The sequence below is a fragment of the Schistocerca nitens genome, chromosome 2, assembly GCF_023898315.1.
Source record: "Schistocerca nitens isolate TAMUIC-IGC-003100 chromosome 2, iqSchNite1.1, whole genome shotgun sequence".
NCBI lineage: Eukaryota > Metazoa > Arthropoda > Insecta > Orthoptera > Acrididae > Schistocerca > Schistocerca nitens.
Genome location: NC_064615.1, coordinates 366,972,550 through 366,985,134, shown reverse-complemented (window position 1 = coordinate 366,985,134; position 12,585 = coordinate 366,972,550). Strand labels below are relative to the sequence as shown.

The 12,585-nt window shown below is 49.9% G+C and overlaps 13 non-coding genes across 13 annotated transcripts; 9 read left to right on the top strand and 4 right to left on the bottom strand.

Moving 5' to 3' along the window:
* Positions 1–182: 182 nt before the first annotated feature.
* Positions 183–254, top strand: Trnap-cgg (transfer RNA proline (anticodon CGG)). The gene has a single exon. It is a non-coding gene; the product is annotated as a tRNA-Pro (tRNA).
* Positions 255–2,105: 1,851 nt separating this feature from the next.
* On the top strand, positions 2,106–2,177 carry Trnap-ugg (transfer RNA proline (anticodon UGG)). Its single transcript has one exon. It is a non-coding gene; the product is annotated as a tRNA-Pro (tRNA).
* Positions 2,178–2,779: 602 nt separating this feature from the next.
* Positions 2,780–2,852, bottom strand: Trnav-uac (transfer RNA valine (anticodon UAC)). Its single transcript has one exon. It is a non-coding gene; the product is annotated as a tRNA-Val (tRNA).
* Positions 2,853–3,087: 235 nt separating this feature from the next.
* Positions 3,088–3,159, top strand: Trnap-cgg (transfer RNA proline (anticodon CGG)). The gene has a single exon. It is a non-coding gene; the product is annotated as a tRNA-Pro (tRNA).
* Positions 3,160–5,014: 1,855 nt separating this feature from the next.
* Positions 5,015–5,086, top strand: Trnap-ugg (transfer RNA proline (anticodon UGG)). The gene has a single exon. It is a non-coding gene; the product is annotated as a tRNA-Pro (tRNA).
* A 602-nt stretch (positions 5,087–5,688) lies between these two features.
* Trnav-uac (transfer RNA valine (anticodon UAC)) lies at positions 5,689–5,761 on the bottom strand. Its single transcript has one exon. It is a non-coding gene; the product is annotated as a tRNA-Val (tRNA).
* Positions 5,762–5,996: 235 nt separating this feature from the next.
* On the top strand, positions 5,997–6,068 carry Trnap-cgg (transfer RNA proline (anticodon CGG)). The gene has a single exon. It is a non-coding gene; the product is annotated as a tRNA-Pro (tRNA).
* Positions 6,069–7,917: 1,849 nt separating this feature from the next.
* Trnap-ugg (transfer RNA proline (anticodon UGG)) lies at positions 7,918–7,989 on the top strand. The gene has a single exon. It is a non-coding gene; the product is annotated as a tRNA-Pro (tRNA).
* Positions 7,990–8,824: 835 nt separating this feature from the next.
* On the bottom strand, positions 8,825–8,897 carry Trnav-uac (transfer RNA valine (anticodon UAC)). Its single transcript has one exon. It is a non-coding gene; the product is annotated as a tRNA-Val (tRNA).
* Positions 8,898–9,132: 235 nt separating this feature from the next.
* Trnap-cgg (transfer RNA proline (anticodon CGG)) lies at positions 9,133–9,204 on the top strand. Its single transcript has one exon. It is a non-coding gene; the product is annotated as a tRNA-Pro (tRNA).
* Positions 9,205–11,047: 1,843 nt separating this feature from the next.
* Positions 11,048–11,119, top strand: Trnap-ugg (transfer RNA proline (anticodon UGG)). Its single transcript has one exon. It is a non-coding gene; the product is annotated as a tRNA-Pro (tRNA).
* A 602-nt stretch (positions 11,120–11,721) lies between these two features.
* Positions 11,722–11,794, bottom strand: Trnav-uac (transfer RNA valine (anticodon UAC)). Its single transcript has one exon. It is a non-coding gene; the product is annotated as a tRNA-Val (tRNA).
* A 235-nt stretch (positions 11,795–12,029) lies between these two features.
* Positions 12,030–12,101, top strand: Trnap-cgg (transfer RNA proline (anticodon CGG)). Its single transcript has one exon. It is a non-coding gene; the product is annotated as a tRNA-Pro (tRNA).
* Positions 12,102–12,585: the final 484 nt, after the last annotated feature.

Genomic DNA, 12,585 nt, shown 5'->3' with positions numbered 1-12,585 from the left:
CTGTGTTAGCAAGGGCATCGGCTACGAGCTCCCTCCGATTCGTGAGGTTCCTATAGTACAAGAAGTCGATGAAAACAATCCAACCGCGACAGCCAGAGAGAACGCTGGGTGAGCTGCAGCCGTACATGGTGAGACCATCAACGGTGGCGTCATTCACATGCAGTGTGTTTTCGGAACGAACAGGCTCGTTGGTCTAGGGGTATGATTCCTGCTTCGGGTGCAGGAGGTCCCGGGTTCAAATCCCGGACGAGCCCTTGCGTTTTGTACAACGGTGTGCTAACAAACCGCATGGCGGCGGCTGTTTCGCGCATTTCCAGGCCTCCAAGTCAGCGCTAAATCCGACAACCAGTTCTGAAACAGTTTCATTTGAGCCATGTGCACCCTGCTGGTGGAACGTTTGAAGTTGATTTAAATGGTCACAGTAGAGATCGTAGCAAGTGTCTTGCTGAGTGCGACGAAAACTTGTTTCCGCCCGCAATCGAACCGGGGACCTTGTGCGTGTTAGGCAGACGTTATAACCGCTACACCACGGAAACTGCTACGCTCTGCCCTCCACATGTGATACAACTTGTAGGACGATCGCCATTGTGGCGTAAAAATCACTTTGCGGAAACGCACAATGCCGGTATTTCGCATTCGTGTGAAACAATCGACAGCACCCGTGACTGCCTGAATGCCATGTCGAATAAGAGCTCAAGAAGTCATCGGAAACGCTCGAGGGAGAGTCCTCAGCAGCATCTGCTGCTCTTTCTTTCCTTACGAGATACCGTCGATTCGCGCAGTCGTTATTGCAAAAGATGTCACCAAAGGCGATCGCTTCGTTAGCGGCACGGCGCCTGGGCTCGGCGGCAGCCAGCTCTACATGGAGGCACCAGCAGCCCCAGCCCCTCCAGGCCGCCGCCGGCGCCACAGCGCAAGGAGTCGGCGCCCGCCCTGCAATGCCCCCTGTCGTTGCACATTCCACCCGCCTTTTATCCTCTCCATGTCTGACTCACTACCCTAAATGACGCTGCAGTCGACGTGCTTATTACTATCGCTTTTGGAAGAACCAAGGCGCAGTATTCTAGTGACGAACCGGTATTGCAAATTTGGATTAAGTAAAAATTTATTGTGTGGTCGAGCGACACCCCCGTCTCGCTCTTCCTAGATGATCGCTGCTGCGCGGAGTAACTCCTAGCGCGCCGATGGCTTCAGAGTTGGTCTTCTCGAAGTTTTGCTTTTGCACTGCATTCCGCAATCTTATAGTTACGTGCTTCGGTTTCCCGACGTTCTTGTGTTTAGTGCGTTCGGCTTCTCTTAACCCTTAGCCACCGCTTGCCGAAATTTCCACACTGTCATCTGTCGATCTGCAGAGCTCGATGAAAGTACCGCGGCCGTTCCTGAGCTCGTGAAACGGCCGAATCTGTAGTTGTTTCCAGATCTCTCCCACACAACGGCCTCCCGGAAGCTTGGATTACAGGAGTACGCCACTACTCCCAGCCGCTGAATTACCTTTGAAGCAGAATGACATGAGCTGCACGCAGCTCCGATTTTTTTTTTTTTTTTTTTTGGTGTCTGACCTACTTTGAAAGATTTTGTAGTCGATTTACTTACCACTATCGCTGTTGGAAGGAGGAAACCACGTGATAATCACACAGTATTCTAGAGACGATCAGGTAATGAAAATTTAGAATAAGTAAAACAGTATCAAAAGAAGTTGTGTGGTGGAGCGGCACATGCAATTCACGCTTCCTAGATGATCGTTGCTGCATAGAATAATTCTTTTGTCTGTGGCGTCTTCAGTATTCGTCTTCTGGAAGTTTTGCTTGCAGTATATTCTTCAATATTTTCATTATGAGTTGGTGCTTGCTTTCCCGATGTTATTTTGTTTAGTGCATTCGCCTTCTCTTAACCCTGAGAAACCACATACGGAAACTGAGGCACTGCCGGCTGTTCATAAGCAGAGTTCGATGAAGTTATTTCGCTTTTTATTCGGCGCCTTTAATATTCTTCTCATCAGTGGTGAGTGCTGCCTGCAGAAAGCGCTTATCTTGCGAATTCACGTGAAAGTTTGTGTTCCCTGGGAGATGCACTACTTGTGATTAGCTTGAGTGGTGCGGGCAGGTGGCTCGTTGGTCTAGGGGTATGATTCCTGCTTTGGGTGCAGGAGGTCCCGGGTTCAAATCCCGGACGAGCCCTGCCATTTTGACCGTGCTGAAGAGTAGGTGGAACTCAGTCCCGGTTGCAGCTCCTCAATGAAGAGTAAGACGCCTGTTATATCACGTGGATATAACAAGAATCCGGCACCAGTAAAGTACGTAGGTGGAATTCGGTAGAAAGGCAGACGGTAATTTTTCTTGCAACGGAAAACAAGGTTGTCTTTGCGGAATATGTGCACCGTGAGTGGAGATTCAGCTTGATTGTGCGACAGTCTACCTTCATCTTACTAGCGACGGCAACAACCAATGGGTGGGACGTAAGACTGAGCGTGGCTAAGAGTTTCTCATTATTAGTTACCTTCACACTTTGTCACAGCCGTGACAAGGCGAGTAGCGCGAGCTCAGGATAGCCAGTAGGAAGCGCACCTGAAGTAGCCCTGAAGAACCGGGTTGTATATTTTGCCAGCCATAATGGAGCTAGGGGCGTTCTCAGTTACCAAATACCGGTGCAATAAGAGAGCAACAGTATTTGACAGTAAAATGACGCCCTATCCATCTAGAATATGACATTGATTGTCTCTGCATACGCATCCGTGAGGTCATCCCGGAAATGAAATCCGATATACGGATTAAAATTGTTGTGTTCCCGCCCCGGATCGAACCGGGGACCTTCTGCGTGTAAAGCAGACGTGATAACCGCTACACCACGGAAACGACGGTTCGTCTGATGTGCCACCCGGAGACTCGTGGTAGCAACAGTTTTCCTTCTGTGTTAGCAAGGGCATCGGCTACGAGCTCCCTCCGATTCGTGAGGTTCCTATAGTACAAGAAGTCGATGAAAACAATCCAACCGCGACAGCCAGAGAGAACGCTGGGTGAGCTGCAGCCGTACATGGTGAGACCATCAACGGTGGCGTCATTCACATGCAGTGTGTTTTCGGAACGAACAGGCTCGTTGGTCTAGGGGTATGATTCCTGCTTCGGGTGCAGGAGGTCCCGGGTTCAAATCCCGGACGAGCCCTTGCGTTTTGTACAACGGTGTGCTAACAAACCGCATGGCGGCGGCTGTTTCGCGCATTTCCAGGCCTCCAAGTCAGCGCTAAATCCGACAACCAGTTCTGAAACAGTTTCATTTGAGCCATGTGCACCCTGCTGGTGGAACGTTTGAAGTTGATTTAAATGGTCACAGTAGAGATCGTAGCAAGTGTCTTGCTGAGTGCGACGAAAACTTGTTTCCGCCCGCAATCGAACCGGGGACCTTGTGCGTGTTAGGCAGACGTTATAACCGCTACACCACGGAAACTGCTACGCTCTGCCCTCCACATGTGATACAACTTGTAGGACGATCGCCATTGTGGCGTAAAAATCACTTTGCGGAAACGCACAATGCCGGTATTTCGCATTCGTGTGAAACAATCGACAGCACCCTTGACTGCCTGAATGCCATGTCGAATAAGAGCTCAAGAAGTCATCGGAAACGCTCGAGGGAGAGTCCTCAGCAGCATCTGCTGCTCTTTCTTTCCTTACGAGATACCGTCGATTCGCGCAGTCGTTATTGCAAAAGATGTCACCAAAGGCGATCGCTTCGTTAGCGGCACGGCGCCTGGGCTCGGCGGCAGCCAGCTCTACATGGAGGCACCAGCAGCCCCAGCCCCTCCAGGCCGCCGCCGGCGCCACAGCGCAAGGAGTCGGCGCCCGCCCTGCAATGCCCCCTGTCGTTGCACATTCCACCCGCCTTTTATCCTCTCCATGTCTGACTCACTACCCTAAATGACGCTGCAGTCGACGTGCTTATTACTATCGCTTTTGGAAGAACCAAGGCGCAGTATTCTAGTGACGAACCGGTATTGCAAATTTGGATTAAGTAAAAATTTATTGTGTGGTCGAGCGACACCCCCGTCTCGCTCTTCCTAGATGATCGCTGCTGCGCGGAGTAACTCCTAGCGCGCCGATGGCTTCAGAGTTGGTCTTCTCGAAGTTTTGCTTTTGCACTGCATTCCGCAATCTTATAGTTACGTGCTTCGGTTTCCCGACGTTCTTGTGTTTAGTGCGTTCGGCTTCTCTTAACCCTTAGCCACCGCTTGCCGAAATTTCCACACTGTCATCTGTCGATCTGCAGAGCTCGATGAAAGTACCGCGGCCGTTCCTGAGCTCGTGAAACGGCCGAATCTGTAGTTGTTTCCAGATCTCTCCCACACAACGGCCTCCCGGAAGCTTGGATTACAGGAGTACGCCACTACTCCCAGCCGCTGAATTACCTTTGAAGCAGAATGACATGAGCTACACGCAGCTCCGATTTTTTTTTTTTTTTTTTTTTTTTGGTGTCTGACCTACTTTGAAAGATTTTGTAGTCGATTTACTTACCACTATCGCTGTTGGAAGGAGGAAACCACGTGATAATCACACAGTATTCTAGAGACGATCAGGTAATGAAAATTTAGAATAAGTAAAACAGTATCAAAAGAAGTTGTGTGGTGGAGCGGCACATGCAATTCACGCTTCCTAGATGATCGTTGCTGCATAGAATAATTCTTTTGTCTGTGGCGTCTTCAGTATTCGTCTTCTGGAAGTTTTGCTTGCAGTATATTCTTCAATATTTTCATTATGAGTTGGTGCTTGCTTTCCCGATGTTATTTTGTTTAGTGCATTCGCCTTCTCTTAACCCTGAGAAACCACATACGGAAACTGAGGCACTGCCGGCTGTTCATAAGCAGAGTTCGATGAAGTTATTTCGCTTTTTATTCGGCGCCTTTAATATTCTTCTCATCAGTGGTGAGTGCTGCCTGCAGAAAGCGCTTATCTTGCGAATTCACGTGAAAGTTTGTGTTCCCTGGGAGATGCACTACTTGTGATTAGCTTGAGTGGTGCGGGCAGGTGGCTCGTTGGTCTAGGGGTATGATTCCTGCTTTGGGTGCAGGAGGTCCCGGGTTCAAATCCCGGACGAGCCCTGCCATTTTGACCGTGCTGAAGAGTAGGTGGAACTCAGTCCCGGTTGCAGCTCCTCAATGAAGAGTAAGACGCCTGTTATATCACGTGGATATAACAAGAATCCGGCACCAGTAAAGTACGTAGGTGGAATTCGGTAGAAAGGCAGACGGTAATTTTTCTTGCAACGGAAAACAAGGTTGTCTTTGCGGAATATGTGCACCGTGAGTGGAGATTCAGCTTGATTGTGCGACAGTCTACCTTCATCTTACTAGCGACGGCAACAACCAATGGGTGGGACGTAAGACTGAGCGTGGCTAAGAGTTTCTCATTATTAGTTACCTTCACACTTTGTCACAGCCGTGACAAGGCGAGTAGCGCGAGCTCAGGATAGCCAGTAGGAAGCGCACCTGAAGTAGCCCTGAAGAACCGGGTTGTATATTTTGCCAGCCATAATGGAGCTAGGGGCGTTCTCAGTTACCAAATACCGGTGCAATAAGAGAGCAACAGTATTTGACAGTAAAATGACGCCCTATCCATCTAGAATATGACATTGATTGTCTCTGCATACGCATCCGTGAGGTCATCCCGGAAATGAAATCCGATATACGGATTAAAATTGTTGTGTTCCCGCCCGGGATCGAACCGGGGACCTTCTGCGTGTAAAGCAGACGTGATAGCCGCTACACCACGGAAACGACGGTTCGTCTGATGTGCCACCCGGAGACTCGTGGTAGCAACAGTTTTCCTTCTGTGTTAGCAAGGGCATCGGCTACGAGCTCCCTCCGATTCGTGAGGTTCCTATAGTACAAGAAGTCGATGAAAACAATCCAACCGCGACAGCCAGAGAGAACGCTGGGTGAGCTGCAGCCGTACATGGTGAGACCATCAACGGTGGCGTCATTCACATGCAGTGTGTTTTCGGAACGAACAGGCTCGTTGGTCTAGGGGTATGATTCCTGCTTCGGGTGCAGGAGGTCCCGGGTTCAAATCCCGGACGAGCCCTTGCGTTTTGTACAACGGTGTGCTAACAAACCGCATGGCGGCGGCTGTTTCGCGCATTTCCAGGCCTCCAAGTCAGCGCTAAATCCGACAACCAGTTCTGAAACAGTTTCATTTGAGCCATGTGCACCCTGCTGGTGGAACGTTTGAAGTTGATTTAAATGGTCACAGTAGAGATCGTAGCAAGTGTCTTGCTGAGTGCGACGAAAACTTGTTTCCGCCCGCAATCGAACCGGGGACCTTGTGCGTGTTAGGCAGACGTTATAACCGCTACACCACGGAAACTGCTACGCTCTGCCCTCCACATGTGATACAACTTGTAGGACGATCGCCATTGTGGCGTAAAAATCACTTTGCGGAAACGCACAATGCCGGTATTTCGCATTCGTGTGAAACAATCGACAGCACCCTTGACTGCCTGAATGCCATGTCGAATAAGAGCTCAAGAAGTCATCGGAAACGCTCGAGGGAGAGTCCTCAGCAGCATCTGCTGCTCTTTCTTTCCTTACGAGATACCGTCGATTCGCGCAGTCGTTATTGCAAAAGATGTCACCAAAGGCGATCGCTTCGTTAGCGGCACGGCGCCTGGGCTCGGCGGCAGCCAGCTCTACATGGAGGCACCAGCAGCCCCAGCCCCTCCAGGCCGCCGCCGGCGCCACAGCGCAAGGAGTCGGCGCCCGCCCTGCAATGCCCCCTGTCGTTGCACATTCCACCCGCCTTTTATCCTCTCCATGTCTGACTCACTACCCTAAATGACGCTGCAGTCGACGTGCTTATTACTATCGCTTTTGGAAGAACCAAGGCGCAGTATTCTAGTGACGAACCGGTATTGCAAATTTGGATTAAGTAAAAATTTATTGTGTGGTCGAGCGACACCCCCGTCTCGCTCTTCCTAGATGATTGCTGCTGCGCGGAGTAACTCCTAGCGCGCCGATGGCTTCAGAGTTGGTCTTCTCGAAGTTTTGCTTTTGCACTGCATTCCGCAATCTTATAGTTACGTGCTTCGGTTTCCCGACGTTCTTGTGTTTAGTGCGTTCGGCTTCTCTTAACCCTTAGCCACCGCTTGCCGAAATTTCCACACTGTCATCTGTCGATCTGCAGAGCTCGATGAAAGTACCGCGGCCGTTCCTGAGCTCGTGAAACGGCCGAATCTGTAGTTGTTTCCAGATCTCTCCCACACAACGGCCTCCCGGAAGCTTGGATTACAGGAGTACGCCACTACTCCCAGCCGCTGAATTACCTTTGAAGCAGAATGACATGAGCTGCACGCAGCTCCGATTTTTTTTTTTTTTTTTTGGTGTCTGACCTACTTTGAAAGATTTTGTAGTCGATTTACTTACCACTATCGCTGTTGGAAGGAGGAAACCACGTGATAATCACACAGTATTCTAGAGACGATCAGGTAATGAAAATTTAGAATAAGTAAAACAGTATCAAAAGAAGTTGTGTGGTGGAGCGGCACATGCAATTCACGCTTCCTAGATGATCGTTGCTGCATAGAATAATTCTTTTGTCTGTGGCGTCTTCAGTATTCGTCTTCTGGAAGTTTTGCTTGCAGTATATTCTTCAATATTTTCATTATGAGTTGGTGCTTGCTTTCCCGATGTTATTTTGTTTAGTGCATTCGCCTTCTCTTAACCCTGAGAAGCCACATACGGAAACTGAGGCACTGCCGGCTGTTCATAAGCAGAGTTCAATGAAGTTATTTCGCTTTTTATTCGGCGCCTTTAATATTCTTCTCATCAGTGGTGAGTGCTGCCTGCAGAAAGCGCTTATCTTGCGAATTCACGTGAAAGTTTGTGTTCCCTGGGAGATGCACTACTTGTGATTAGCTTGAGTGGTGCGGGCAGGTGGCTCGTTGGTCTAGGGGTATGATTCCTGCTTTGGGTGCAGGAGGTCCCGGGTTCAAATCCCGGACGAGCCCTGCCATTTTGACCGTGCTGAAGAGTAGGTAGAACTCAGTCCCGGTTGCAGCTCCTCAATGAAGAGTAAGACGCCTGTTATATCACGTGGATATAACAAGAATCCGGCACCAGTAAAGTACGTAGGTGGAATTCGGTAGAAAGGCAGACGGTAATTTTTCTTGCAACGGAAAACAAGGTTGTCTTTGCGGAATATGTGCACCGTGAGTGGAGATTCAGCTTGATTGTGCGACAGTCTACCTTCATCTTACTAGCGACGGCAACAACCAATGGGTGGGACGTAAGACTGAGCGTGGCTAAGAGGTTAGGTTAGGTTAGTGTTGTTTAACGTCCCGTCGACAACGAGGTCATTAGAGACGGAGCGCAAGCTCGGGTTAGGGAAGGATGGGGAAGGAAATCGGCCGTGCCCTTTCAAAGGAACCATCCCGGCATTTGCCTGAAACGATTTAGGGAAATCACGGAAAACCTAAATCAGGATGGCTGGAGACGGGATTGAACCGTCGTCCTCCCGAATGCGAGTCCAGTGTGGCTAAGAGTTTCTCATTATTAGTTACCTTCACACTTTGTCACAGCCGTGACAAGGCGAGTAGCGCGAGCTCAGGATAGCCAGTAGGAAGCGCACCTGAAGTAGCCCTGAAGAACCGGGTTGTATATTTTGCCAGCCATAATGGAGCTAGGGGCGTTCTCAGTTACCAAATACCGGTGCAATAAGAGAGCAACAGTATTTGACAGTAAAATGACGCCCTATCCATCTAGAATATGACATTGATTGTCTCTGCATACGCATCCGTGAGGTCATCCCGGAAATGAAATCCGATATACGGATTAAAATTGTTGTGTTCCCGCCCGGGATCGAACCGGGGACCTTCTGCGTGTAAAGCAGACGTGATAACCGCTACACCACGGAAACGACGGTTCGTCTGATGTGCCACCCGGAGACTCGTGGTAGCAACAGTTTTCCTTCTGTGTTAGCAAGGGCATCGGCTACGAGCTCCCTCCGATTCGTGAGGTTCCTATAGTACAAGAAGTCGATGAAAACAATCCAACCGCGACAGCCAGAGAGAACGCTGGGTGAGCTGCAGCCGTACATGGTGAGACCATCAACGGTGGCGTCAGTCACATGCAGTGTGTTTTCGGAACGAACAGGCTCGTTGGTCTAGGGGTATGATTCCTGCTTCGGGTGCAGGAGGTCCCGGGTTCAAATCCCGGACGAGCCCTTGCGTTTTGTACAACGGTGTGCTAACAAACCGCATGGCGGCGGCTGTTTCGCGCATTTCCAGGCCTCCAAGTCAGCGCTAAATCCGACAACCAGTTCTGAAACAGTTTCATTTGAGCCATGTGCACCCTGCTGGTGGAACGTTTGAAGTTGATTTAAATGGTCACAGTAGAGATCGTAGCAAGTGTCTTGCTGAGTGCGACGAAAACTTGTTTCCGCCCGCAATCGAACCGGGGACCTTGTGCGTGTTAGGCAGACGTTATAACCGCTACACCACGGAAACTGCTACGCTCTGCCCTCCACATGTGATACAACTTGTAGGACGATCGCCATTGTGGCGTAAAAATCACTTTGCGGAAACGCACAATGCCGGTATTTCGCATTCGTGTGAAACAATCGACAGCACCCTTGACTGCCTGAATGCCATGTCGAATAAGAGCTCAAGAAGTCATCGGAAACGCTCGAGGGAGAGTCCTCAGCAGCATCTGCTGCTCTTTCTTTCCTTACGAGATACCGTCGATTCGCGCAGTCGTTATTGCAAAAGATGTCACCAAAGGCGATCGCTTCGTTAGCGGCACGGCGCCTGGGCTCGGCGGCAGCTCTACATGGAGGCACCAGCAGCCCCAGCCCCTCCAGGCCGCCGCCGGCGCCACAGCGCAAGGAGTCGGCGCCCGCCCTGCAATGCCCCCTGTCGTTGCACATTCCACCCGCCTTTTATCCTCTCCATGTCTGACTCACTACCCTAAATGACGCTGCAGTCGACGTGCTTATTACTATCGCTTTTGGAAGAACCAAGGCGCAGTATTCTAGTGACGAACCGGTATTGCAAATTTGGATTAAGTAAAAATTTATTGTGTGGTCGAGCGACACCCCCGTCTCGCTCTTCCTAGATGATCGCTGCTGCGCGGAGTAACTCCTAGCGCGCCGATGGCTTCAGAGTTGGTCTTCTCGAAGTTTTGCTTTTGCACTGCATTCCGCAATCTTATAGTTACGTGCTTCGGTTTCCCGACGTTCTTGTGTTTAGTGCGTTCGGCTTCTCTTAACCCTTAGCCACCGCTTGCCGAAATTTCCACACTGTCATCTGTCGATCTGCAGAGCTCGATGAAAGTACCGCGGCCGTTCCTGAGCTCGTGAAACGGCCGAATCTGTAGTTGTTTCCAGATCTCTCCCACACAACGGCCTCCCGGAAGCTTGGATTACAGGAGTACGCCACTACTCCCAGCCGCTGAATTACCTTTGAAGCAGAATGACATGAGCTACACGCAGCTCCGATTTTTTTTTTTTTTTTTGTGTCTGACCTACTTTGAAAGATTTTGTAGTCGATTTACTTACCACTATCGCTGTTGGAAGGAGGAAACCACGTGATAATCACACAGTATTCTAGAGACGATCAGGTAATGAAAATTTAGAATAAGTAAAACAGTATCAAAAGAAGTTGTGTGGTGGAGCGGCACATGCAATTCACGCTTCCTAGATGATCGTTGCTGCATAGAATAATTCTTTTGTCTGTGGCGTCTTCAGTATTCGTCTTCTGGAAGTTTTGCTTGCAGTATATTCTTCAATATTTTCATTATGAGTTGGTGCTTGCTTTCCCGATGTTATTTTGTTTAGTGCATTCGCCTTCTCTTAACCCTGAGAAACCACATACGGAAACTGAGGCACTGCCGGCTGTTCATAAGCAGAGTTCGATGAAGTTATTTCGCTTTTTATTCGGCGCCTTTAATATTCTTCTCATCAGTGGTGAGTGCTGCCTGCAGAAAGCGCTTATCTTGCGAATTCACGTGAAAGTTTGTGTTCCCTGGGAGATGCACTACTTGTGATTAGCTTGAGTGGTGCGGGCAGGTGGCTCGTTGGTCTAGGGGTATGATTCCTGCTTTGGGTGCAGGAGGTCCCGGGTTCAAATCCCGGACGAGCCCTGCCATTTTGACCGTGCTGAAGAGTAGGTAGAACTCAGTCCCGGTTGCAGCTCCTCAATGAAGAGTAAGACGCCTGTTATATCACGTGGATATAACAAAAATCCGGCACCAGTAAAGTACGTAGGTGGAATTCGGTAGAAAGGCAGACGGTAATTTTTCTTGCAACGGAAAACAAGGTTGTCTTTGCGGAATATGTGCACCGTGAGTGGAGATTCAGCTTGATTGTGCGACAGTCTACCTTCATCTTACTAGCGACGGCAACAACCAATGGGTGGGACGTAAGACTGAGCGTGGCTAAGAGTTTCTCATTATTAGTTACCTTCACACTTTGTCACAGCCGTGACAAGGCGAGTAGCGCGAGCTCAGGATAGCCAGTAGGAAGCGCACCTGAAGTAGCCCTGAAGAACCGGGTTGTATATTTTGCCAGCCATAATGGAGCTAGGGGCGTTCTCAGTTACCAAATACCGGTGCAATAAGAGAGCAACAGTATTTGACAGTAAAATGACGCCCTATCCATCTAGAATATGACATTGATTGTCTCTGCATACGCATCCGTGAGGTCATCCCGGAAATGAAATCCGATATACGGATTAAAATTGTTGTGTTCCCGCCCGGGATCGAACCGGGGACCTTCTGCGTGTAAAGCAGACGTGATAACCGCTACACCACGGAAACGACGGTTCGTCTGATGTGCCACCCGGAGACTCGTGGTAGCAACAGTTTTCCTTCTGTGTTAGCAAGGGCATCGGCTACGAGCTCCCTCCGATTCGTGAGGTTCCTATAGTACAAGAAGTCGATGAAAACAATCCAACCGCGACAGCCAGAGAGAACGCTGGGTGAGCTGCAGCCGTACATGGTGAGACCATCAACGGCGGCGTCATTCACATGCAGTGTGTTTTCGGAACGAACAGGCTCGTTGGTCTAGGGGTATGATTCCTGCTTCGGGTGCAGGAGGTCCCGGGTTCAAATCCCGGACGAGCCCTTGCGTTTTGTACAACGGTGTGCTAACAAACCGCATGGCGGCGGCTGTTTCGCGCATTTCCAGGCCTCCAAGTCAGCGCTAAATCCGACAACCAGTTCTGAAACAGTTTCATTTGAGCCATGTGCACCCTGCTGGTGGAACGTTTGAAGTTGATTTAAATGGTCACAGTAGAGATCGTAGCAAGTGTCTTGCTGAGTGCGACGAAAACTTGTTTCCGCCCGCAATCGAACCGGGGACCTTGTGCGTGTTAGGCAGACGTTATAACCGCTACACCACGGAAACTGCTACGCTCTGCCCTCCACATGTGATACAACTTGTAGGACGATCGCCATTGTGGCGTAAAAATCACTTTGCGGAAACGCACAATGCCGGTATTTCGCATTCGTGTGAAACAATCGACAGCACCCTTGACTGCCTGAATGCCATGTCGAATAAGAGCTCAAGAAGTCATCGGAAACGCTCGAGGGAGAGTCCTCAGCAGCAT